The sequence below is a fragment of the Rhineura floridana genome, chromosome 3 (assembly GCF_030035675.1).
Source record: "Rhineura floridana isolate rRhiFlo1 chromosome 3, rRhiFlo1.hap2, whole genome shotgun sequence".
Classification (NCBI taxonomy): Eukaryota; Metazoa; Chordata; class Lepidosauria; order Squamata; family Rhineuridae; genus Rhineura; species Rhineura floridana.
The window spans coordinates 221,762,864-221,790,393 of record NC_084482.1 but is presented as its reverse complement, the minus strand read 5'-3'; the positions used below and the strand labels follow the sequence as shown (position 1 = coordinate 221,790,393).

Sequence of the window (27,530 nt, the reverse complement as noted above, 5' to 3'; positions counted from 1 at the left end):
AGGCTCTTTGTACACCGCTATTTCATTAGAAACGTCAAAGCAGTTTACAACACGTTAAGAAAAGGCAACCACCATAAATTAAAAACATCAAATATACAATAAAAACAAAGGTCAAGTGTTGTGAAAAGAGCATGCTCTTAATTGCCTGCCTGGCGGCACAGAAAGGTTTCCAGCAGGCGCTTCGAAGTTAAAACAGAAGACGCCTGCTGAACCTCTGTTGGCAGAGCTTTCCAGAGAACTGGGCCGATGACACTGAAGGCTCGATTTCATGTCAATGTTCAAATCATTTAAACTCTATGAAATCTAGTTTCAAAGGAGATGAAGCTTCATCATGGATAGGGAGTAATTTACAAATGAATGCAAGCAAGAGTGAATTCGTTACAAGAAATTTTAAATGTCTCTATGCAAAGCACAGTAGCAAGCTGGAGGATGCAAAGGGAGACATCCTGGTTTGCTCCAAGAAAGCTAAACTGAGGAAGGTAACCTGGAAAGAAGGTGATGTGGAAGGCTAGTGACCAACTAATTTCAGAGATGAAAGGGAGACATCCTGGATAAACTGAGGAAGGTAACCTGGGACGCACGTGCAAGAAAGGAAGATGCTTTAAATGCAATTATAATGCCAATATAGTGGTACTGATTAAACAGAGATTATAACTTTAGGGTTTCTATAGGTTTCAATTAATCATAAAATGGCATCAGTATTTGTTAGGGAAAAGCTTTAAAAGAGCAGGTCACTTTGGGTCACCAATGATTGATATTTGAGGTTTAGAAAGTCTCGAAGGTCACAAGAAGCAAAACCAAAAGGAGACAGAAACCACAAAGTTTAATCTAAAAAAGTCAAACAAGTGTGCACTTTGAAAACAACTTATGTAGTCAGGGCAGACACTTTCCAGGAAAGAAGGAGATGTGGAAGGCTAGTGACCAACTAATTTCAGAGATTTGACATTAAAACATCTTTAAGTAAGAAGGGGGAACATCCGTGAGGGTATATAAAGATTCAGTGTTGTGAAATCCTTCTACAGCTTCTAAATCTCCACTCAGGGGCTCTGTGGAAACCAATCCAGCCATCTTAATTTGGGGGATTCCTCAGCAGGTAGAAAAGGAACTTCAGCCTAGCGGCTCTTCCTCAGAACAGCCCTGTGGAATCAGACCACAGGCCTATCTGCTTTATCTGGGGCGGCTCAGGACTTCATGGTTTCCATGACAACCATGGGGCTGTCTCAATTTGTTTCTGGCCCGACGCTTGTGTCGGGACATACCCTTGATTTGATCTTCGTCACTGGACATGGAGATGGTGATCTGGAGGTTGGGGATTTATCATCTATTCCTTTGTCATGGACAGATCACCGCTTGCTGAAGTTTAGGCTCACAGCAGCCCTTTCCCTCTGCAAAGGCGGGGGACCAATTAAATTGGTCCACAACCGGAGACTAATGGATCCTGAGGGTTTCCAAAGGGCTCTGGGGGTTTTTCCGACTGAGAAGACTGGCGCTCCTGTCGAAGCCCTGGTTGAACTGTGGAATACGGAAATGACCCGGGCGGTTGACACGATCGCTCCCATGCGCCCCCTCCTATGCAGAGCTCATACAGCTCCATGGTATACCTTGGAGCTGAGAGCGATGAAGCAAGAGAGGAGGAGGCTTGAGTGCAGATGGAGGCGAACTCCCGATGAATGCAATTACACCAGGGTAAGTGCTTGTTCTTAGCAGTATATAGTAGCGGTGAGGGCAGCAAAAAAGAGATATTTTGCTGATACTATTAAGTCATCACTCTCCCGCCCAGCGGAGCTCTTTAAAATTGTGCGAGGGCTTTTACATTCTGGTCCTCGGGATATTATAGATTCATCTGTAGCCCGCTGTGATGAGTTCGCCGAGCACTTCCAAGATAAGATCGCATGCATTCGCCGGGACTTAGACTCCAATATTATAGCAGTTGGACCTAATGAAGTATCCAGATCACGGTCTTGTCTTCATTTATTGGATGAGTTTCAGACTGTGCAGCCTGAGGATGTTGACAGGATCCTTGGACTGGTGCGGGCGACCACATCTGTACTGGATCCTTGCCCCTCTTGGCTGGTGAAAGCTGGCAGGACCGGAACTGCCGGCTGGGCCAAGGAGGTAATAAATGCCTCTTTAAGAGAGGGAGTGGTCCCTGACTGCCTAAAAGAGGCGGTGGTGAGACCGCTCCTGAAGAAACCCTCCTTGGACCCAGATAACTTGAACAACTATAGACCTGTGGCGAATGTTCCGTTCCTGGGCAAGATCCTGGAGCGGGTGGTTGCCGGCCAGCTCCAGAGGCTCTTGGATGACACTGATTATCTTGATCCATTTCAATCCGGTTTTAGGCCCGGTTATGGCACCGAAACAGCCTTGGTCGCCCTGTACGATGACCTCTGTCGGGAGAGGGACAGGGGGAGTGTGACCCTGTTGATTCTCCTTGATCTCTCAGCTGCTTTTGATACCATTGACCATGGTATCCTTCTGGGGAGACTCACGGAGTTGGGAGTCGCGGGTACTGCTTGGCAGTGGCTCCGCTCCTACTTGGTGGGTCGTCACCAGAAGGTAGTGCTTGGGGAACATTGCTCGACACCCTGGACTCTCCATTGTGGAGTCCCGCAGGGATCGGTACTGTCCCCCATGCTTTTTAACATCTACATGCAGCCACTGGGTGTGGTCAACAGGAGTTTTGGGGTGCGTTGTCACCAGTACGCTGATGACACGCAGCTCTATTTCTCCTTTTCATCCTCTTCAGGTGAGGCTGTTAATGTGCTAAACCGCTGCCTGGCCGTGATAATGGACTGGATGGGGGCTAACAAACTGAAGATCAATCCTGACAAGACCAAGACGCTGTTGGTGAGTGCCTTCACTGCCCAGATGGAGGATGTTCATCCTGTTCTTGATGGGGTTACACTCCCCTTGAAGGAACAGGTTCGTAGCTTGGGAGTTCTTTTCGATCCTTCCTTGTCTCTCGAGACCCAGGTGGCCTCGGTGGCACGGAATGCTTTCTACCATCTTCGACTGGTAGCCCAGCTACGTCCCTATCTGGACAGTGATGACCTCGCCTCAGTTGTTCACGCTCTGGTAACATCTAGGCTGGACTACTGCAATGCGCTCTACGTTGGGCTGCCCTTGAAGATAGTTCAGAAACTAAAGCTAGTCCAGAATGCAGCGGCCAGATTACTGACGTGGACCAGAAGGTCTGCTCATATAACACCTGTTCTGGCTCATCTGCACTGGCTTCCTATTTGTTTCCGGGCTAAATTCAAAGTGCTGGTTTTGACCTATAAAGCCCTACACGGCATGGGACTGCAATACCTGGTGGAACGCCTCTCCCAATATGAACCTACCCGTACACTGCGCTCAACATCTAAGGCCCTCCAACGGGTGCCATCCCATCGAGAAGCCCAGAGGGTTGTGACTAGAACTAGGGCCTTTTCGGTAGTGGCCCCCGAACTGTGGAATAGTCCCCCCGATGAGGTACGCCTGGCACCGACACTGCTATCCTTTCGGCGCCAGGTGAAAACCTTTTTAAACTCCCAGGCATTTTAAAGTGTATTTTAAATTGTATTTTATAGTGTATTTTATCAGTATTTTCATTATTGTTGTATTTTGACGTTGTTGGTTCATTGTTATTGTTTGTTTTGATCTTTGATTTTTTATACTTATCGTATTTATATATTGTGCTTGTTTTATCTCTCATGTACACCGCCCACAGAGCCTTTTTGGCTTAGGGCGGTATATCAATTAAATTAAATAAATAAATAAATAAAATAAATATCTAGTCCAGCATCCTCACAGTGCCTGATCAGATGTGAATGGGAAGTCTACAGGGAGGACATAAAGGCACCACCCTCCGATCTGACATAAGATGTGTGCCAGATAAAGGTGAGGCTTCAAAAGAACCACCAGGACCTTGAAACGGGCTGCCAATTGCTCCTTTGCTGGACTGGGGCGCACTTGCACCTGCCAGTCAGCTGATCAGTGGTTGAATGAGTCTTTGCTCAAGGAAGGGGAAGCTGTTTCCATTGAATGGAAATCACTTCTCCCTCCCAGCGCTGCTCTGTGAAGCAGCCCCATTCAGCTCCTGAAGTTGAAAGAAGCAGCGTGGGGTGGCGAACCGAGGGCTCAGCTTGGCTGTGGGTGCCTGTTCCCTTTCGGAAGCCACTGCTTTTTAGAAAGATCGGCTGTGCATGGGACTTCTCTGGCAGGCAGCCCATCTGAAAGGCACCTTTTTCCCCTCCCCCCCTGCTCAATGAAAGGAGGGGGAAGGGTGCTTCAGAGAGCACTTTGCAGCTTTAAGACAGTCACTGTGCTCCCAACGGGGCAAGGGTTGCACTCAGGTCCTGCTTGCTTGCTTCCTATAGGCATGCTGCCATTGGCCTGATCTTCTTAAAGACATCAAAGATGTTCTCCAGGAGAACTCACACCCTGATGGGTCAATTAATCTGCAACGAATCATATTAAACAGGAACTGAAAAATCCTACAATTTCCAAACCAAAATGGGGCCTCAACGCAGCTGAACATCTACCTGTTGATGTCGCATCTTTGGGATACTGGATAAAGGGATCTTTTCTTTCTTCCAAACACGAACGGAGGTCCGACTCTTTGAAGGAAATAGACAAGACTAGTTACTTTTGACCAGAAAATATTCAGCCCTTACAAACAGAGATTTTTATAGATAAGAAAAGGTATAATTTTGATCTGGTAAGTCCTGCTCTCGGTGAATAGAACAGAGTTGTGTGGACCAAGTAGGGTCAGTCTGGCACTTGTGAACATGCGTCCACTGGGCATGAAGCTCATCTTGAAATGCTTGTTGGGGGTGAACCTAGTAAAGCCAGCTTCTTAGTAGGCTGCAAACTACTAGGGCAGAACCTAGTAAAGTCAGCAACAGCGGATGCAATTCACTGTGTCACAGGCCACCTGTATTTATAGAAATTGGCCATCTCCAATTCTTTATAATTGATTTACATAAAATTATGTGTGGTAAAGTAGCGCAAACAATACAAGCCAAAACATGAGTAAAAAGACAAGCTGCCAGTTAAAGTGTCTTTTTTCCTTTGAGTTTTGTTTACATAGTTCCAAAATAAATTCTTTCCCGTAAAGTATCAACATTTTATAAGGAGTCCGGGCATTCAGCCAATGATTATGTCTATATATGGCTGAAGCTGTACAGGGGTGAGTCAGGAGAACTTATCAGAATACAACATCAGCATCAAGATGCAGGTTAGGTGAGAGTTCAAATGATGGAAACAAGAGTATAGTAGTAATATGAGCATGAACTGACAGAGTCTAGATCAGGGTTTCCCAACCTTTGGTCCACAGATGTTGCTGGACTACAGTTCCCATAATTCCTGACCATTGGCCATGCTGGATGGGGCTGATGGGAGTTGTAGTCCCACAACATCTGTGGCTCAAAGGTCGGGAAACCCTGGTCTAGATAGATACAAACTAGAGCTATAAAAGACAGACAGCCTTGGGGATTTTTACCAGTTGTTCGTGACACTGGTCGAAGAAAGAACCACCTGCTCTGAGTGTTAAGGTCCACACGCAGCAAAGGTGAGATCACTCCTTTTCAGATGGAAATCAATGTGACCTATGCTGTCCTTTGAAATGCAACACGTTAGCGTACATCCCCTTTGTATGTGCTGTGTAAGACCTATGTTCTGATATGTGGCTATGTCCACAAAGTATAGTAAATTAGACGTGTTAATTATACATAGACGCTGATAAAGATTTCCTTTCTTGATCGGCCATTAGATATTCCTAGACCTAAAAAGATTCTTGGCTGGGATCTCTGGCCACTTGGTTCACCTGGTCAGACCTAACTGCCGGCAGAAACTATTATGTATATCACACACGCACATGCCTGTCTTGCTTCTGCTACTGCAGGAGGCAAGAGAGGAAGATGAGGTGCAATATTGGGCATTGCTGGTTTCTGTTATCAGTTCGTTATATTCTTCCATTTTTTTACAGCTCTGCTATTAGTGGATATTTACTTATTGATTGTCATGTAGGTGAATTATACGTCACCATTTTGGACAGGACAGTTTATAATAAAGAAGAAGTAGATAAGAATATATAAACATCCCCAAAAAACTCCCACAGTCTATCCAAACACACAATAAAACACTGAATGACAACTATTAAAAGCAGCAGAAATTTCGGGTCTGTCTTCCTCCGAACACCTTCCCCAAAAGATGTGTCTTCACCGACGGCATGGAAGTATAAAGAGACGAGGCCCAACGTAGGGAGAATGTTCCATGTCGAGGAGCCATTACTGAAAAATGACCATGTACCTCATCCCGTGTAGGGACCACCAGGAAGGCCTCATCTGCTGATATTAAAGCACGGGAGATTCATACAGGTGAGGGTGATGTTGGCTGGCTACTAATTTATGAGCCTGGGAGACCCTCCATCTCAATATTGCCAATATGAGCTTTAAAAATGGCTTCTATATGGGTCACTTTGCAACAGAAACAAAGAGGCCTGATGGGAAAAAGTAGCCTAAGGAGTAAAATTGGTCTTCTCAGCTGAGATGACATTGCAAGTCGTATGCACAGGACATGACCTGGTCAGGAGAGAGAACTCCCTCAGCTAACCAATGTGGGAATCTGCTTTGAAACCTTTCCCAAAAGTGGATAAAACTGAACTCCTGGTCCCACTCTGGGTTCCAGTTTGTGCGGTTCCTTTTGCTGCTTGAAATCTATCTTAGCCCCACATGTCAACTGGGGTCTGACTCCATCACCCTCCCCTGCTTTTCCTTCCGTACCTCAGCTTCCTGCCTTCTCTGGACCCTTTCATGCTGCAACAAAGGTCCCGTCAAGGTTGCTGCTGCAATTTCTGCTTTCCCGGGATCTCTGCTAGCTGAGGGAATGGCCCTTGTTCCAGCTGCCAAGGAGCCTTACTCGGGGTCCCTCTTGCCTCCTGTCTTCACTGTGTCCCTGCCTGAGTCAAAGAGTCTCTGTGCTCCATTTCTGTTTCCAGACTTCCCACCAGGGCTGGCAAAGCTAAACCTTGCTCTCTGTCCTGTCTTCTGGAGGTCATTCCCTACAAATTGTAGCCTCCACCTCCGCTTCCTCTTCTCCAAACTGCCGCTTCTTCCTGCTTCAAAGACAAAAGCTGACCTTTGGGCAGAGGAAGAAAGAGGGAGGAGGCAGGAGGTGCTCCCGGGAGCATCTCTTCCCACTGGGAGGTTAGACTACAAGGCACAGAGTGTCAATCATCTGTTGAGGATGCAAGAGAAGATGCTCTGCTGGAGTTTGGGAGCTCCTGCCCTCTCCTCCTCCTGCTGCAAGGTAAGATTTTTCATCATGGGGCAGCAGAAGGCGGCAGGGAGGGGCACTTTTCGCACTGAATGATCAAAAAGCCCCAAGAACAGAGGAAGCTGCATTCTACCAGATCAGAGAATTGGTCCATCTAGTCCCGCCTGCTTACAGCAACTAGCTGTGGATGTCAGGCAGAGAAAGACCTTTCCCAGCACCTCCTACCGGATCCTTTCACCCCTCTTGGAGCTGCCAGGGACTAAACCTCGGACCTTGTACATGCAAAGCAGGTGTTCCCCTTCTGAGCTGCAGTCCCTCCCCAAATATCCAGGTCCCAGGCACCCATTTCCACGACAGCATCCCTGCAGTGGAAGGTTAAATAGCACAGGTACTAAATCCATACCTTCAACATTCATCAGTCAAGGGGGAAAAGTGCCCTTACCGAGAGAGGCCACCGTCTCATAATTCTCCTCCATGACTTCCCTGTGCAGAGCTCTTTGGCCGGGATCCAGCAGGGCCCATTCCTCCTCCGTGAAATACACGGCCACCTCCTCAAAGGTCACCAGACCCTGGAAGGGCAACAGATCCTGGAAAAAGAAGAAGAGGCAGTTTCTCCAACATGTACCATTTGCTCAGCCAAACACTTGAATAGCTTTCAAAGAAGATTGGACAAATCCATGGAGGATCAGGACATCAGTGGCTACGAGCCACAATGGCAATGCATTCCCTCCACTGCCAGAGGCAGTATGCTGGGAATGGCAACAGAGCAGGACACTTGGCAGCTACACTTTGGTTCATATCGGACTAACAGCCTGACCAGTGGGGCACGCTGGGATTAATTAATTAATTGATTAATTTTATTGCATTTATAAACCACCCCATAGCCGAAGCTCTCTGGGTGGTTTACCACAAAAGCAATATAGAAATCTGAAAATACATTTTAAAAAGCAATTTAAAAGCACATGCTAAAATGCCTGGGAGAAGAGGAAAGTCTTGACCTGGCACCGAAAAGAGAACAGTGTTGGCGCCAGGCTCACCTCATCACAGAAATCATTCCATAATTTGGGGGCCACCACTCAGAAGGCCCTCTCCCTTATTGCCAGACTCCGAGTTTCCCTCAGAGTGGGCACCCTGAGGAGGGCCTTAGATGTTAAGCGTAGTGTACGGGTGGGTTCGTGTCAGGAGAGGCGTTCCATCAGGTATTTTGGTACCAAGCCGTGTGACTCTCTTGAAGCTGTCTCACTCTCTTTTTCTTTGCATTTCTTTAGTACAGTTACTTTTTATTTAGCTTTTGTGGGGGTAAGTATGTCTGGATTTTACACTGCTCAGACACAATTGCAGGGCAGAGCTTGATTGACTCTCAAAAAAGATCCCACCTCTCCAAGAGTGTATTTTAGGAGTTTTGCCAGAGTTCTGCCAGACACGTGTCACCGAATCACAAGTGGGGCGAGTGCTCATGTGTTCAGGTCCTGCTTGCAGGCTTCCCTCAGGCATCTGGTCGGCCACTGCAAGAACCGGCTGCTGGAACAGATGGTCTATTGGCCTGATCCGGCAGGCTCTCCTTATGCAGCCTCAGAGGTAGTATTCTACCAGAGCCCTCCCCGCTATGCTCAGGGAGACGCACCCCAGCTGTCCCCTCGGTCTCTCCCCCAATGATCCTCCCCTTACCTGATTGGGCTGCCCAGCTGCTCTTTCCACTCTATCCCACAGAAGAGACAATCCGGACGGTGCCTCTGAGGCCATGGGGCTGCCTGAGAGGGAGGAGTAAACTAGGCCAGCTCTGGGACTCCCACAGCTTTCACCACGATGCACGTTTTGTAGGGAGCAGCTCTCAAGGGCCTGCAGGGGAGAGACGGAGGATGGGAGGGATTTCATCCTTCATGCAAATTTGGGTTCCAGAGGTTTGAATGTTATAAGCAGCCTCAATCCAAATAAATAAATGGCACGTCCCTTTCCTCTGTTGTTTTCCCCCACAATGCTTGATCTGCAAAAGGCCTTAAAGGCCCCAAATCTCTCTCAGAACATTCTCCAGTTTCTTCCAGACTTTTCTCCATGCTTGGGCACCTCTTCTGTCCTTTGCTACCCCCAGGAATTTCACCCATCTCGGACCCCTCACCTCTCATCTCTGCTTCTGCTTCCTCAAAGTCTTTAATTCCTGAGCCCCACAGAGTTTCTTCGTCACATTGTGAACCATTTCAGGCTTTATTATTGGGCCCTTTTCATCAGGGATATAATTAAAATTTTAATCTGGACAGATATTAATTCCATGTCATCTCCCTGACAGTTGGCAAAAAAATAGGTTTTGCACACATTGTAAAGAAATACTGGGGGTGAATTTGGTCAAATGACTCCATCTTGGAGCTTCCTGGGGATGCAAAACACCTCCAGTCTTTCCATCAGAAATATGGGGAGAGGAAAAGTGAGATGCATTCAGTCTGGTTCAGCTCACTGGGCAATGAAAAGAGTATGAAGAACTACTTGCAATACATCCATTTCAAGATCAGCAGGACACGTTATTTGGTACCATCCACTTGTATAATCTGAGTTAACCTTTAGACATTTCTGGACTACAACTCCCATCATCCCTGGCGTTTTGCCATGTTGTCCAGGGCTGATGGGAGTTGGTCCAACCATACCTGGAGGGCACCAAGTTACAGAACACTACTCCAAGTTGGAGAGGTGATGCACGAGGTGGAAAGCTTAACAGCAAACTCACCACACAGGGTTGAGCAACTTGGGTAATAAGTTGATTTGCTTATTATAGGTTTATCCAAACATTTCAATATATTTTTATATTTCTGTGCAGGCTTTCCTCTAATGAGCTCTCCGTGGGAAACATAATTTGTCCCCCTCCTTTTGTCTTCACAACAACACTGTCACTGGGCCCAGGACACCACCTGAATTTCACTCTTGAGCAGGGATTTGAACCTGGGTCTTTGTGGACATAGTTCAGCATTAAACTGTGATTCCAATAAATAGACACACACACTTCCACAGATGTGGAAGGTCCCACACAGAGTGGATGTCTGAAACCTAGAGTGGCACATAAAAGTTTATCCTCACAACAATCCAGTGAGGTGGGCTGGGCTGAACAAAAGTAGACCAAGAGACCTGCATAGATCTGGGGGGGGAGAGGTCTTAGACCCCTTACTTTTTTGGGAGCAGGCTCTCAGCAGAGTCCCCATGCCTCCAGCAACCTATGAGCCAATCAGCAAGAAAGGAGAGTGTATTAGCCACTGAGAAGAGTCTTCTAACATGCTTCCTTGTTCTTTCCTGATAATTAGAGTGAATCAGAGTGAAAGGAGGTGAAGTCAGCCACTGAGACTCTTCTCAGTAGGCAACACTTTGCCCTTCCATGCTTTTCGGCTTCTAGCTGTGGGAGAACGCATTAACATGCATCTCATTCTCAACCCAGCAGGAACAGGATGGGAGGGGGGCATGGCCATCATGAATGGACCCTGCACTTCTGAATTTGCCACTACACTACTGTAGAGTTGTGAAGGCCCATAACAAAACTGGAAAATTTAGGAGGGAAAGCAGTTTTTTTCTCTCCCGCCCCCCGTGCTCTGACCACGCTCCTTAGAGAGCTCTGTATTGCTGTCCTGGGCTCCTACTGGGAGGAAGGGCAGGATATAAATCTAATAATTAATTAATTGCACTGAAGAAATGTCTGACTTGTTCCTGGCTACAAGAGACTCTACTATACACATGTCAGTGACACATCCATAGCTCCACCCACTCTGGCCCTTGAGGAAATTGGGGCTTCGAAGGCTGCTTGTGTGTAAATGTGGCCGTTGGGTTGAAGAATATTCCCTAACCACTACATTAGCCGCAGGCTCTCACCCTGGACCACATTACAGGGCTGTTGCGACCACTGCCAAGATATTGTGCTTTGGACAGGGGGGAGGCTGGCCACACCAGGAGACACAGACCCCCAGTCAGAGCTTGGAAGAGTTATTTTTTTGAACTACAACTCCCATCAGCCCAATCCAGTGGCCATGCTGGCTGGGGCTGATGGGAGTTGTAGTTTAAAACAGTAATTTTTCCAAACTCTGCCCCCAGCACCGCCACAGATCGACCAGTCCTGCAAGAGAAGCTGAGGTCCACCCCAAGGGGGTTGATCTTCCCCTCAAACAAACTTCCAGGGGGATGTCTGGAGAAGCCCTTCCCCTGGAGCCCAGCTGAGGAGGGGGCATTTATTCACCCATTTCCTCCATCCTCTGCCTTGAAAGCTTCTAGAAACCCATTCAGACCCTGGTCAGGTTCAGATTCCTCTCTCCATCCCTCCATTTGTCTTGCCTGGCAGGAAGGAAACTGACCAGCCCCTCTTCCAGTTTAGGAAATCCAAAAGGGGCTCTTCCTCCAGCTCTGGGGCACTTTCTATGGGTTCCCAGAGGGAAGAGGGGCCTCTTCCATCAACCCCCTCCCCCTCCCAAAAAGCAAACCTTCCTTCTCTCTCCCCTCCCCCCACCAGTCCCCTGTCAGGCCCACGAATTGCAAAGGCAGCTCCCCTCCCCCAACTGTGGCCCTCAAAACCAACACAGGACATCAACCCCCAACAGCTGCATCCCTTTGCCTGGGCGATGGCTTCCAAGAGGGCCTCGAAAGGCCAACCACGCGGCACTTCGGACCCCCCTCTGCAAATGGACTGCATGCAGCAGGGGTCCCCCTGAGGAAGAGGGGGGGAGTGGGGCTCTTCCCTCCTTTTCCCTCACCCCCCAACAAAAATACCAAATCCCCCCCCTTGCACCTCTTTGCCCTCTGCACGCTCCGGCTTCCTCCTCTCTGGGCCTAATACTTTCTTTACCCGGAATACCAATGAAGACAGCCCCCCCACTTCCCCTTCAATATGCTCTCCCCCCTCCATGTGATTAAGACTTCCTGCCTCTCCAGGAACCAGAACTCCTTGCCTTAACCCATCGGAGGACTAAGTGGCAAGAGCTGCTTCTGCCCCCCCACTGCCAACAGTTTCCTCTCTCCCATCTGTCCCAATATTGCACCTCTTCTTCCTCTCTTGCCTCCCTCAGAAACAGTGGCAAGATAGGTGTGTGCGTGTGTGCTGTGTGATATATACAATATACACATTTGTGTGTAATAAGTAAAGTGTTCAGGAGGGACGGTGTAAAAGCTGGAACGGAACACGCCGGAATGGGCTCTTTAGAAAAGAAATTGATGCCAAAAACACTAGGATGTGTTAGAGACACATGAGAACAACGTTTAGGAACAAAAACCATTCCGATAGCATTTTTATCGACACTTTAACAACCAAAATGCCCTCCGGAATGAATGAACAGCCCAGAACGGCGACTTCCTAGCAAGCCAGACCTCTGAAATTCACCAGTCCCACATGACTACATGGGATGCATGCAGTAAGACACAAAACGTCCATACAATCCACGTTCCGATACCCATTCCGGGCTATAATACATTTTTACGTAAAAAAGTCCGGAACGGCGACTTCCCAATCAGCCAGACCTACCAAAATTCACCAACCACACATGTTGCTGCCTCTCCTTTTGTTGGGAAATGGGAGATAGCACAGGATGACCCAGGAACCTCTGGGGTGATCAGCAATACCCTTTCTTGCTGTTTGTAGGTCCACTAAGCAGCACTATTGGTGCTGCTACCAGGTTGCGAATGGCTGGTGAATTGGGGAGAGAGAAAGAGAGATTGGAGGGGCAAGTAGGCTGGCAGAAGGGGGAGAGAAATAGAGTTTGCCTTCTGTGAAATAGATGTGCTATCACAGGAAAAAAACTGGGTTCAAAGAAGTGCTCTTGTGTGCTTGGGCTCAGACTCCACCTCTGCCTTGTATTCAAGTTCTGGGCCAAACCTCACCAGTTTGCTTTCTGTGAAATGAGTTTCTGACACAACTACTTTCAAAATCAAGGTTATTAAAGTCTGGAACCTGTGGGAGGGACTCCTACTCATTGGACAGAGAGCAAGAGGTGGAGGCAGAAGAACTTTCCAGTCAAAAGGCTCTCAGGCAAGAAGGCTGGAGAACAGGACCTTGGACAGCCACTGCCAGTCTGAGGGCCAAACTAGAGGAGATACCAGTCATGCAACAAACAATTGCACGATGAGCTTTGCAACACTAAATTGAAAGTGCAGGGCAGTTGATCCCTAGTGGGGTCCTGACCTGCACCTGTTATTTACATTGGGAACAACAGCAACAACACCAGCTCACCAGTCTAATCACTTTTACTGGCTAGATCCCAAGGAAGAGGCAGGAAGGGACAGGAACAGGAAGTGCTTCAAGCAACCTGGTCCCCGAGTTCAGCAGTTGTGCAACTGACCTCCCAGTCAGTAATCTTCACACTTGTGATTCCCAGCAAATGGCATTCAGAGGCATACTGCTTCCCAGAGAGAAACTACAGGGAAGCATCATTAACAATTGCATAACATGGATTAGTTACACAACATGGATTAGTTTGAAGTTACCAGACCATTCATATATCTGGCCCAGAACTATCTATCCCAACAAACTGCCTCCCCCAATAATTTAAGCAGAGATTTTCTGCAGCTTTGCTGCCTTTTCTAAAGGCCCTTCTATTGCCTGGAGAAGCCATTTGGCTATGTGACCACTGACAAAACCCAATTCTCACTCCTTTTCTCTATGCGCACCAGATGACAGTGAGGTCCTTCATTTGCCTGCTAGGAAATAGCACTGAGACCAGATGAGACTGCAGAGTGAAATCAGTTTGGAAAATGTATTTAAAATACATCAGCAGAAAACTAGTGAATTCATTTTACTTTATGAAAGATGTTAGAATAGCCAATACAAAAAATATCTAAGCAAAATAATAAATAATAATAATAAATAAAATTTTATTTTTGAGTCGCCTATCTGGCTGAATAAATGGCCACTCTAGGCGACGTACAATATCATGATAAAATACAATACAACCAAAAATATAATAATTAAAATTAAACAGCATTAAACAACATTAGAAACTGACCCATCCCCAGAGACCCCATAGGCCTGCCTGAATAGCCAGGTCTTTAAGGCCCGGCGGAAACCTGTCAGGGAGGGGGTGTGGCGAAGATTGAAAGGAAGGGAGTTCCAGAGGGTGGGGGCCACAATCGAAAATGCCCTCTTTCTGGTCCTCACCAGCCTAACTGTTTTAACTGATGGGACCGAGAGAAGGTCTTGTGTGGCTGATCTTGTCATGCAGCATAATTGGTGATGCTGGAAGCGCTTCTTCAGATAAACTGGGCAGAACTGTATAGGGTTTCAAGGTCAATACCAACACCTTGAATTGGACCCGGTAAACAACTGGTAACCAGTGTAGATCCACTAACACCGGGGTGATATGATCATGGCGACGGCTGTTCTTAATCAAGCGCGGTGCCGCATTCTGTACCAGCTGTAATTTCCGGACCGTTTTCAAGGGTAACCCCACGTAGAGCACATTACAGTAGTCTAAGCGAGAGGAGACCAGGGCATGTATCACCCGTGGGAGCAGATGTACAGGAAGGCAGGGTTGTAGCCTCCGTAGCAGATGTAATTGACACCAAGCCACCCGGCTCACTGCTGAGACCTGAGCCTCCATAGACAGCTGGGAGTCAAGAATGACCCCAAGGCTACGGACCTGGTCTTTCAGGGGTAATCTTACCCCATTAAACATCAGGTCTATATCCCCCAACCTTCTCTTGTCCCCCATGAGCAACACCTCGGTCTTGTCGCGGTTTAGTTTCAGCCTATTCCTTCCCATCCATTCACTTACGGAATCCAGGCACTTGTACATGGTATCCACAGCCAACTCTGGTGAGGACTTAAACGAGAGATAGAGCTGAGTGTCATCTGCATATTGGTGAAACTGCAGCCCGAATCTCCTGATGATGGCTCCCAGCGGTTTTACATAGATGTTGAATAGCATGGGGGAGAGGATAGATCCCAGTGGCACTCCGCAATTGAGAGGCCAATAAAAACCATGTTATACACAAAAATACATTTTTTAGTTATTTATATTAATAAAATGTGTACACTGCAGAAGAATTTTATAAAGGATATAAAATGTACATTAAAATGGTCAATAAAAAATCAACATTTAAAAAACACTAAAAATCAATAAAATCAACAGTTAACTGTATGCTAAACTAAACTATATGAAAACAATCAGTAAGGAGACCATTAGAAACAAGGACTAGTATTATTTTATTTTCATTTATAAATCACTTCCCTGAAAGTATCTCAAAAATACCAACAATAATAAAAAAATCATATGCAAACCAATGAAAAACATTTTAAAATCCCATAAAAACAGTAATAAAGGTCTGCCCTTAAAAGGTTTGTTGAAAAAGGAAGGTCTTCTATAGGCACCACACACACACACAAAAAAGACACCTGTCTGATATGTAACAGGAGGAAGTTCAAAAAAGTAGATGCCACCACACAAAAGGCCAGGTTTCTCTATCATGCACAGTGGACTTCCCAAAGAGATGGTATGCGTAAGAGGCCATCCTCTGCAGATTTCAGTGATGGGCTGCATATATAACAGGTGAGATAATTTTTTAAGCATCCTGGCCCCCACCTGTATAGGGCTTTAATCTATGTAGCCTGCAAGATGAAGAATAAAGCTCCCATTGAAGTTATTTCCATACTCCCTACATTTCAATTGTTTCTCCTGTGTATCCCCTGTGATGTAAGCCTACTGCTTTCATTGAATCTCTTTCCATACTCCGTGCATTAAAAAAGTTACTCCACAGTGTTTTTTCATGCGAAGTAAGTGTGCTCTGACTGAACCTTTTTCCACTCACTACATTTAAATGGTTTCTCCCATGTGGGTTCTGTGATGTAAAACAAGGCTACTGCTTACTATGAAGCTTTTTCCACACTCCCTGCATTTAAACGGTTTCTCCCCTGTATGGGTTCTTTGATGCGAAGTAAGGTGACTGTTCTGACTGAAGCTCTTTCCACACTCCCTGCATTTAAATGGTTTCTCCCCTGTATGGGTTCTTTGATGCGAAGTAAGGTGACTGTTCTGACTGAAGCTCTTTCCACACTCCCTGCATTTAAATGGTTTCTCCCCGGTATGGGTTATTTGATGCGAAGTAAGGTGACTGCTCTGACTGAAGCTCTTTCCACACTCCTTACATTTAAATGGCTTCTCCCCTGTGTGGGTTCTTTGATGTGAAGTAAGCTTACTTCTCTGACTAAAGCCTTGTCCACACTCCATGCATTTAAATGGTTTCTCCCCTGTGTGTGTTCGGTGATGTAATATCAGGCTATTGCTTACACTGAAGCTCTTTCCACACTCACTGCATTTAAATGGCTTCTCCCCTGTGTGAGTTCTCTGATGTGAAGTAAGCTTACTTCTCTGACTAAAGCCCTGTCCACACTCCATGCATTTAAATGGTTTCTCCCCTGTGTGTGTTCGGTGATGTAATATCAGGCTACTGCTTACACTGAAGCTCTTTCCGCACTCACTGCATTTAAATGGCTTCTCCCCTGTGTGGGTTCTTTGATGTGAAGTAAGGCTACCACTCTGACTGAAGTTCTCTCCACACTCTTTGCATTTAAATGGCTTCTCCCCTGTGTGGGTTCTTTGATGCGAAGTAAGGTCACTGCTTCGACTGAAGCTCTTTCCGCACTCCATGCATTTAAATGGCTTCTCCCCTGTGTGGGTTCTTTGATGTAAAGTAAGTTTACAGCTCTGACTGAAGCTCTTTCCACATTCCCTGCATTTAAATGGTTTCTCCCCTGTGTGGGTTCTTTCATGTAAAGTAAGGCTATGGTTCTGACTGAAGCACTTTCCACACTGCTTGCATTTAAATGGCTTCTCCCCTGTGTGAGTTCTTTGATGCGAAGTAAGGTCACTGCTCTGACTGAAGCTCTTTCCACATTCCCTGCATTTAAATGGTTTCTCGCCTGTGTGGGTTCTTTCATGTAAATTAAGGCTATGGTTCTGACTGAAGCACTTTCCACACTGCTTGCATTTAAATGGCTTCTCCCCTGTGTGAGTTCTTTGATGCGAAGTAAGGTCACTGCTCTGACTGAAGCTCATTCCACACTCTCTGCATTTAAATGGTTTCTCCCCTGTGTGTGTTCTGTGATGCAAAGTAAGGTGAATGCTCTGACTGAAGCTCTTTCCACATTCCCTGCATTTAAATGGTTTCTCGCCTGTGTGGGTTCTTTCATGTAAAGTAAGGCTACTGTTCTGACTGAAGCACTTTCCACACTCTCTGCATTTAAATGGTTTCTCCCCTGTGTGTGTTCTGTGATGTAAAGTAAGTTTACTGCTCTGACTGAAGCTCTTTCCACATTCCCTGCATTTAAATGGTTTTTCTCCAGTGTGGGTTCTTTCATGTACTGTAAGGTACCGCTTGTGTCTAAAGCTCTTTCCACACTGCTTGCATTTAAATGGCTTCTCCCCTGTGTGAGTTCTCTGATGTAAAGTAAGTTTATTGCTTACACTGAAGCTCTTTCCACACTCCATGCATTTAAATGGTTTCTCCCCTGTGTGTGTTCTTTGATGCGAAGTAAGGTGACTGCTCTGACTGAAGCTCTTTCCACACTCCCTGCATTTAAATGGCTTCTCCCCTGTGTGGGTTCTTTGATGCGAAGTCAGCTCACTGCTCTGACTGAAGCTCTTTCCACACACCATGCATTTATATGGTTTCTCCCCTGTGTGTTTTCGGTGATGTAATTTAAGGCTACTGCTTAGACTGAAGCTCTTTCCACACTCTCTGCATTTGAAAGGTTTCTCTCCTGTGTGGGTTCTTTTATGTGAAGTAAGATGATCGTTCTGAGTAAAGCTTTTTCCACATTCCCTGCATTTAAATGGTTTCTCTCCTGTGTGGGTTCTGTGATGTGAAGTAAGGCTATTTTTTACACTGAAGCTCTTTCCACATTCCATGCATTTAAATGGTTTTTCTCCGGTGTGTGTTCTTTGATGAAAACTATGACAAGTAGAGGATTTCTTGCTCCCATTCTTTGGCTGCTTTCTTTCAGACGTTTTTGGTCCCCTGTGATTTCCAAATATCTCTTTTTGACTCTCAGCCTTGGCTATTACCAGTGGCACCATCTGCGGTTTTCTATAATTCTCATTCTGCCGGTCACCTGCTGAGGGGGAAGAGGGTTGAAAAAAAAACATTGGAATTTCAAGGCAGAAACAAAGCATTTCATCACAGATGAAGCCCAATTATCTGCTTCTCTATTTTTGCATCTCCATTATTCTCCCCCTTTTATCTTTGCATGGCCAGATGAAAGCAAGGTTACCTGAATATCCTGCAGTCTCACACAGCAACATAAATTCCTTTCAGGTCCATATAACACTTGATGTCACTAAGCCCAGATTTGTCTGGGTTTCCTCCTACTGCCATACAACTGTGATATATATTTCTAAAATAGTATGCAATGAAAAGTGGGGTGTGGGGGAAGAGAAGGGCAGCAAGACTGCAGAACAGGACAAACTGGGCACAGCTCACTTCTCCTTGATTCTTAATAATAATTTGACTGCAGTCAAAACAGCCGGTCAGACAGAAATATAGGAACAAATGAAGTTGTGATATACTAAATCAGACCCTGGTCCCTCGAGCTCAGTACTGTCAATACTGGCTGGCAGCTGCTCTGCAGGTTTTCAGATAAAGACACTTCTAAATTCCACCTGAAGATTCAAGGGATTAAACTTAGCTGAGCTAAGACAGGGATGGCCAAAGACCAACACTACATGAGTTTGCAATGATGCTCTGAACCGTAAGGGGAATGCCCGACTGATCTCTCCCCTTCATCAAAGCCCTGTACAATTAGATCTTGTTCTTCCAGCCAAGAGACTAAGCCCAGGTTTGACATTTCTTTCAAAGATACAGATAAGCTAGTTAGTTCTGAACTGAAATTATTCTCCTCTCTCCAAAACAAAGAACGATCTTAGATCTCCTGGAGATGAATAGCACAGGGACATGTAGATCCAAATGTCTCTTGTGGACAAGAAACTGTTCAAAAACCTCAATTCAGTGACACTGTGGAAACCAATCCAGCTATCTTAATTTGGGGGATTTCTCAGCAGATGGGAAGGAAACTTCAACCTGGATGCCATTCCCCCTCCTTATATGAACAGCCCGGTTGGATCAGACCACAGGCCTATCTATTCCAGCATCCTCACAGTGCCAAAGTGGATGCATATGGGAAGTCTACAGGGAGCACGTGAAGGCATCACTTAGCTCCAGCTGTTTTTCTGATTCCAGAGATATCACATCAATTTATTCATTTATAGGCTCTTTGTATACCGCTATTCCATTAGAAACGTCAAAGCAGTTTACAACACGTTAAGAAAAGGCAACCACCATAAATTAAAAACATCAAATATACAATAAAAACAAAGGTCAAGTGTTGTGAAAAGATCATGCTCTTAATTGCCTGCCTGGTGTAACAGAAATGTTTTCAGCAGGCGCTTCGAAGTTAAAACAGAAGACGCCTGCTGAACCTCTGTTGGCAGAGCTTTCCAGAGAACTGGGCCGATGACACTGAAGGCTCGATTTCATGTCAATGTTCAAATGATTTAAACTCTATAAAATCTAGTTTCAAAGGAGATGAAGCTTCATCATGTATAGGGGATATTTTACAAATGAATGCAAGCAAGAGTGAATTCGTTACAAGAAATTTTAAATGTCTCTACGCAAAGCACAGTACCAAGCTGGAGGATGCAAAGGGAGACATCCTGGTTTGCTCCAAGAAAGCTAAATTGAGGAAGGTAACCTGGAAAGAAGGTGATGTGGAAGGCTAGTGACCAACTAATTTCAGAGATGAAAGGGAGACATCCTGGATAAACTGAGGAAGGTAACCTGGGACGCACGTGCAAGAAAGGAAGATGCTTTAAATGCAATTATAATGCCAATATAGAGATACTGATTAAACAGAAATTATAACTTTAGGGTTTCTATAGGCTTGTTTTATCTCTTATGTACACCGCCCAGAGAGCCTTTTTGGCTTAGGGCAGTATATAAATTAAATTAAATAAATAAATAAAATAAATATCTAGTCCAGCATCCTCACAGTGCCTGATCAGATGCGAATGGGAAGTCTACAGGGAGGACATAAAGGCACCACCCTCCGATCTGACATAAGATGTGCGGCAGATAAAGGTGAGGCTTCAAAAGAACCACCAGGACCTTGAAATGGGCTGCCAATTGCTCCTTTGCTGGACTGGGGCACACTTGCACCTGCCAGTCAGCTGATCAGTGGTTGAATGAGTCTTTGCTCAAGGTAGGGGAAGCTGTTTCCAATGAATGGAAATCACTTCTCCCTCTCAGCGCTGCTCTGTGAAGCAGCCCCATTCAGCTCCTGAAGTTGAAAGAAGCAGTGTGGGGTGGCGAGCCAAGGGCTCAGCTTGGCTGTGGGTGCCTGTTCCCTTTCGGAAGCCACTGCTTTTTAGAAAGATCGGCTGTGCATGGGACTTCTCTGGCAGGCAGCCCATCTGAAAGGCACCTTTTTTCCCTCCCTCCCTGCACTATGAAAGGAGGGGGAAGGGTGCTTCAGAGAGCACTTTGCAGCTTTAAGACAGTCACTGTGCTCCCAACGGGGCAAGGGTTGCACTCAGGTCCTGCTTGCTTGCTTCCTATAGGCATGCTGCCATTGGCCTGATCCAGCAGGCTCTTCTTAAAGACATCAAAGATGTTCTCCAGGAGAACTCACACCCTGATTAATCTGCAACGAATCATATTACACAGGAACTGAAAAATCCTACAATTTCCAAACCAAAATGGGGCCTCAACGCAGCTGCACATCTACCTGTTGATGTCGCATCTTTGGGATACTGGATAAAGGGATCTTTTCTTTCTTCCCAACACGAATGGAGGTCCGACTCTTTGAAGGAAATAGACAAGACTAGTTACTTTTGACCAGAAAATATTCAGCCCTTACAAACAGAGATTTTTATAGATAAGAAAAGGTATAATTTTGATCTGGTAAGTCCTGCTCTCGGTGAATACAACAGAGTTGTGTGGACCAAGTAGGGTCAGTCTGGCACTTGTGAACATGCGTCCACTGGGCATGAAGCTCATCTTGAAATGCCTGTTGGGGGTGAACCTAGTAAAGCCAGCTTCTTAGTAGGCTGCAAACTACTAGGGCAGAACCTAGTAAAGTCAGCAACAGCGGATGCAATTCACTGTGTCACAGGCCACCTGTATTTATAGAAATTGGCCATCTCCAATTCTTTATAATTGATTTACATAAAATTATGTGTGGAAAAGTAGCACAAACAATACAAGCCAAAACATGAGTAAAAAGACAAGCTGCCAGTTAAAGTGTCTTTTTTCCTTTGAGTTTTGTTTACAGTAGTTCCAAAATAAATTCTTTCCCGTAAAGTATCAACATTGTATAAGGAGTCCGGGCATTCAGCCAATGATCATGTCTATATATGGCTGGAGCTGTACAGGGGTGAGTCAAGAGAACTTATCAGAATACAACATCAGCATCAAGATGCAGGTTAGGATGAGAGTTCAAATGATGGAAACAAGAGTATAGTTGTAATATGAGCATGAACTGACAGAGTCTAGATCAGGGTTTCCCAACCTTTGGTCCACAGATGTTGCTGGACTACAGTTCCCATAATTCCTGACCATTGGCCATGCTGGATGGGGCTGATGGGAGTTGTAGTCCCACAACATCTGTGGCTCAAAGGTCGGGAAACCCTGGTCTAGATAGATACAAACTAGAGCTATAAAAGACAGACAGCCTTGGGGATTTTTACCAGTTGTCCGTGACACTGGTCGAAGAAAGAACCACCTGCTCTGAGTGTTAAGGTCCACACGCAGCAAAGGTGAGATCACTCCTTTTCAGATGGAAATCAATGTGACCTATGCTGTCCTTTGAAATGCAACACGTTAGCGTACATCCCCTTTGTATGTGCTGTGTAAGACCTATGTTCTGATATGTGGCTATGTCCACAAAGTATAGTAAATTAGACGTGTTAATTATACATAGACACTGATAAAGATTTCCTTTCTTGATCGGCCATTAGATATTCCTAGACCTAAAAAGATTCTTGGCTGGGATCTCTGGCCACTTGGTTCACCTGGTCAGACCTAACTGCCGGCAAAAACTATTATGTATATCACACACGGACACGCCTGTCTTGCTTCTGCTACTGCAGGAGGGAAGAGACGAAGATGAGGTGCAATATTGCGCATTGCTGGTTTCTGTTATCAGTTCGTTATTTTCTTCCATTTTTTTACAGCTCTGCTATTAGTGGATATTTACTTATTCATTGTCATGTAGGTGAATTATACGTCACCTTTTTGGACAGGACAGTTTATAATAAAGAAGAAGTAGATAAGAAGCAGCAGGAATTTCGGGTCTGTCTTCCTCTGAACACCTTCCCCAAAAGATGTGTCTTCACCGACGGCATGGAAGTATAAAGAGATGAGGCCCGACGTAGGGAGAATGTTCCATGTCAAGGAGCCTTTACTGAAAAATCACCATGTACCTCATCCCGTGTAGGGACCACCAGGAAGGCCTCATCTGCTGATCTTAAAGCACGGGAGATTCATACAGGTGAGGGTGTTGTTGGCTGGCTACTACTTTATGAGTCTCGGAGACCCTCCAGCTCAATATTGATAATATGAGCTTTAAAAATGGCTTCTATATGGGTCACTTTCCAACAGAAACAAAGAGGCCTGATGGGAAAAAGTAGCCTAAGGAGTAAAATTGGTCTTCTCAGCTGAGATGACATTGCAAGTCGTATGCACAGGACATGACCTGGTCAGGAGAGACAACTCCCTCAGCTAACCAATGTGGGAATCTGCTTTGAAACCTTTCCCAAAAGTGGATAAAACTGAACTCCTGGTCCCACTCTGGGTTCCAGTTTGTGCGGTTCCTTTTGCTGCTTGAAATCTATCTTAGCCCCACATGTCAACTGGGGTCTGACTCCATCACCCTCCCCTGCTTTTCCTTCCGTACCTCAGCTTCCTGCCTTCTCTGGACCCTTTCCTGCTGCAACAAAGGTCCCGTCAAGGTTGCTGCTGCAATTTCTGCTTTCCCGGGATCTCTGCTAGCTGAGGGAACGGCCCTTGTTCCAGCTGCCAAGGAGCCTTTCTCGGGGTCCCTCTTGCCTCCTATCTTCGCTGTGTCCCTGCCTGAGTCAAAGAGTCTCTGTGCTCCATTTCTGTTTCCAGACTTCCCACCAGGGCTGGCAAAGCTAAATCTTGCTCTCTGTCCTGTCTTCTGGAGGTCATTCCCTACAAACTGTAGCCTCCACCTCCGCTTCCTCTTCTCCAAACTGCCGCTTCTTCCTGCTTCAAAGACAAAAGCTGACCTTTGGGCAGAGGAAGGAAGAGGGAGGAGGCAGGAGGTGCTCCCGGGAGAATCTCTTCCCACTGGGAGGTTAGAGTACAAGGCACAGAGTGTCAATCATCTGTTGAGGATGCAGGAGAAGATGCTCTGCTGGAATTTGGGAGCTCCTGCCCTCTCCTCCTCCTGCTGCAAGGTAAGATTTATCATCATGGGGCAGCAGAAGGCGGCAGCGAGGGGCACTTTTCGCACTGAATGAACAAAAAGCCCCAAGAACAGAGGAAGCTGCATTCTACCAGATCAGAGAATTGGTCCATCTAGTCCCACCTGCTTACAGCAACTAGCTGTGGATGTCAGGCAGAGAAAGACCTTTCCCAGCACCTCCTACCGGATCCTTTCACCCCTCTTGGAGCTGCCAGGGACTAAACCTCGGACCTTCTACATGCAAAGCAGGTGGACAGCATCCCTGCAGTGGAAGGTTAAATAGCACAGGTACTAAATCCATACCTTCAACATTCATCAGTCAAGGGGGGAAAGTGCCCTTACCGAGAGAGGCCACCGTCTCATAATTCTCCTCCATGACTTCCCTGTGCAGAGCTCTTTGGTCGGGATCCAGCAGGGCCCATTCCTCCTCCGTGAAATACACGGCTACCTCCTCAAAGGTCACCAGACCCTGGAAGGGCAACAGATCCTGGAAAAAGAAGAAGAGGCAGTTTCTCCAACATGTACCATTTGCTCAGCCAAAAACTTGAATAGCTTTCAAAGAGGATTGGACAAATCCATGGAGGATCAGGACATCAGTGGCTACGAGCCACAATGGCAATGCATTCCCTCCACTGCCAGAGGCAGTATGCTGGGAATGGCAACAGAGCAGGACACTTGGCAGCTACACTTTGGTTCATATCGTACTAATAGCCTGACCAGTGGGGCACGCTGGGATTAATTAATTAATTGATTGATTTTATTGCATTTATATACAACCCCATAGCCGAAGCTCTCTGGGTGGTTTACCACAAAAACAATATAGAAATCTAAAAACACATTTTAAAAAGCAATTTAAAAGCACATGCTAAAATGCCTGGGAGAAGAGGAAAGGCTTGACCTGGCGCCGAAAAGAGAACAGTGTTGGCGCCAGGCTCACCTCATCACAGAAATCATTCCATAATTTGGGGGCCACCACTCAGAAGGCCCTCTCCCTTATTGCCAGACTCCGAGTTTCCCTCGGAGTGGGCACCCGGAAGAGGGCCTTAGATGTTAAGCGTAGTGTACGGGTGGGTTCGTGTCAGGAGAGGCGTTCCATCAGGTATTTTGGTACCAAGCCCTGTGACTCTCTTGAAGCTGTCCCACTCTCTTTTTCTTTGCATTTCTTTAGTACAGTTACTTTTTATTTAGCTTTTGTGGGGGTAAGTATGTCTGGATTTTACACTGCTCAGACACAATTGCAGGGCAGAGCTTGATTGACTCTCAAAAAAGATCCCACCTCTCCAAGAGTGTATTTTAGGAGTTTTGCCAGAGTTCTGCCAGACACGTGTCACCGAATCACAAGTGGGGCGAGTGCTCATGTGTTCAGGTCCTGCTTGCAGGCTTCCCACAGGCATCTGGTCGGCCACTGCAAGAACCGGCTGCTGGAACAGATGGTCTATTGGCCTGATCCGGCAGGCTCTCCTTATGCAGCCTCAGAGGTAGTATTCTCCCAGAGCCCTCCCCGCTATGCTCAGGGAGACGCACCCCAGCTGTCCCCTCGGTCTCTCCCCCAATGATCCTCCCCTTACCTGATTGGGCTGCCCGGCTGCTCTTTCCACTCTATCCCACAGAAGAGACAATCCGGACGGTGCCTCTGAGGCCATGGCGCTGCCTGAGAGGGAGGAGTAAACTAGGCCAGCTCTGGGACTCCCACAGCTTTCACCACGATGCACGTTTTGTAGGGAGTAGCTCTCAAGGGCCTGCAGGGTAGAGACGGAGGATGGGAGGGATTTCATCCTTCATGCAAATTTGGGTTCCAGAGGTTTGAATGTTATAAGCAGCCTCAATCCAAATAAAAAATGGCACGTCCCTTTCCTCTGTTGTTTTCCCCCACAATGCTTGATCTGCAAAAGGCCTTAAAGGCCCCAAATCTCTCTCAGAACATTCTCCAGTTTCTTCCAGACTTTTCTCCATGCTTGGGCACCTCTTCTGTCCTTTGCTGCCCCCAGGAATTTCACCCATCTTGGACCCCTCACCTCTCATCTCTGCTTCTGCTTCCGCAAAGTCTTTAATTCCTGAGCCCCACAGAGTTTCTTCGTCACATTGTGAACCATTTCAGGCTTTATTATTGGGCCCTTTTCATCAGGGATATAATTAAAATTTTAATCTGCACAGATATTAATTCCATGTCATCTCCCTGACAGTTGGCAAAAAAATAGGTTTTGCACACATTGTAAAGAAATACTGGGGGTGAATTTGGTCAAATGACTCCATCTTGGAGCTTCCTGGGGATGCAAAACACCTCCAGTCTTTCCATCAGAAATATGGGGAGAGGAAAAGTGAGATGCATTCAGTCTGGTTCAGCTCACTGGGCAATGAAAAGAGTATGAAGAACTGCTTGCAATACATCCATTTCAATATCAGCAGGACACGTTATTTGGTACCATCCACTTGTATAATCTGAGTTAACCTTTAGACATTTCTGGACTACAACTCCCATCATCCCTGGCGTTTTGCCATGTTGTCCAGGGCTGATGGGAGTTGGTCCAACCATACCTGGAGGGCACCAAGTTACAGAACACTACTCCAAGTTGGAGAGGTGATGCACGAGGTGGAAAGCTTAACAGCAAACTCACCACACAGGGTTGAGCAACTGGGGTAATAAGTTGATTTGCTTATTATAGGTTTATCCAAACATTTCAATACATTTTTATATTTCTGTGCAGGCTTTCCTCTAATGAGCTCTCCGTGGGAAACATAATTTGTCCCCCTCCTTTTGTCTTCACAACAACACTGTCACTGGGCCCAGGACACCACCTGAATTTCACTCTTGAGCAGGGATTTGAACCTGGGTCTCTGTGGACATAGTTCAGCATTAAACTGTGATTCCAATAAATAGACACACACACTTCCACAGATGTGGAAGGTCCCACACAGAGTGGATGTCTGAAACCTAGAGTGGCACATAAAAGTTTATCCTCACAACAATCCAGTGAGGTGGGCTGGGCTGAACAAAAGTAGACCCAGAGACCTGCATAGATCTGGGGGGGAGGGGTCTTAGACCCCTTACTTTTTTGGGAGCAGGCTCTCAGCAGAGTCCCCATGTCTCCAGCAACCTATGAGCCAATCAGCAAGAAAGGAGAGTGTATTAGCCACTGAGAAGAGTCTTCTAACATGATTCCTTGTTCTTTCCTGATAATTAGAGTGAATCAGAGTGAAAGGAGGTGAAGCCAGCCACTGAGACTCTTCTCAGGAGCCAACACTTTGCCCTTCCATGCTTTTCGGCTTCTAGCTGTGGGAGAAGGCATTAACATGCATCTCATTCTCAACCCAGCAGGAACAGGATGGGAGGGGGGCATGGCCATCATCAATGGACCCTGCACTTCCGAATTTGCCACTACACTACTGTAGAGTTGTGAAGGCCCATAACAAAAGTGGAAAATTTGGGAGGGAAAGCAGTTTTTTTCTCCCCCCCCCGTGCTCTGACCCCGCTCCTTAGAGAGCTCTGTATTGCTGTCCTGGGCTCCTACTGGGAGGAAGGGCAGGATATAAATCTAATAATTAATTAATTGCACTGAATAAATGTCTGACTTGTTCCTGGCTACAAGAGACTCTACTATACACATGTCAGTGACACATCCATAGCTCCACCCACTCTGGCCCTTGAGGAAATTGGCCCTTGGAAGGCTGCTTTTGTGTAAATGTGGCCGTTGGGTTGAAGAATATTCCCTAACCACTACATTAGCCGCAGGCTCTCATCCTGGACCACATTACAGGGCTCTTGCGACCACTGCCAAGATATTGTGCTTTGGACAGGGGGGACGCTGGCCACGCCAGGAGACACAGACCCCCAGTCAGAGCT

General features: G+C 46.3%; 1 pseudogene; it reads right to left on the bottom strand.

Moving 5' to 3' along the window:
• LOC133381710 (zinc finger protein 208-like) overlaps positions 1-24,173 on the bottom strand; it is a 30,810-nt pseudogene extending 6,637 nt beyond the window's left edge.
• Positions 24,174-27,530: the final 3,357 nt, after the last annotated feature.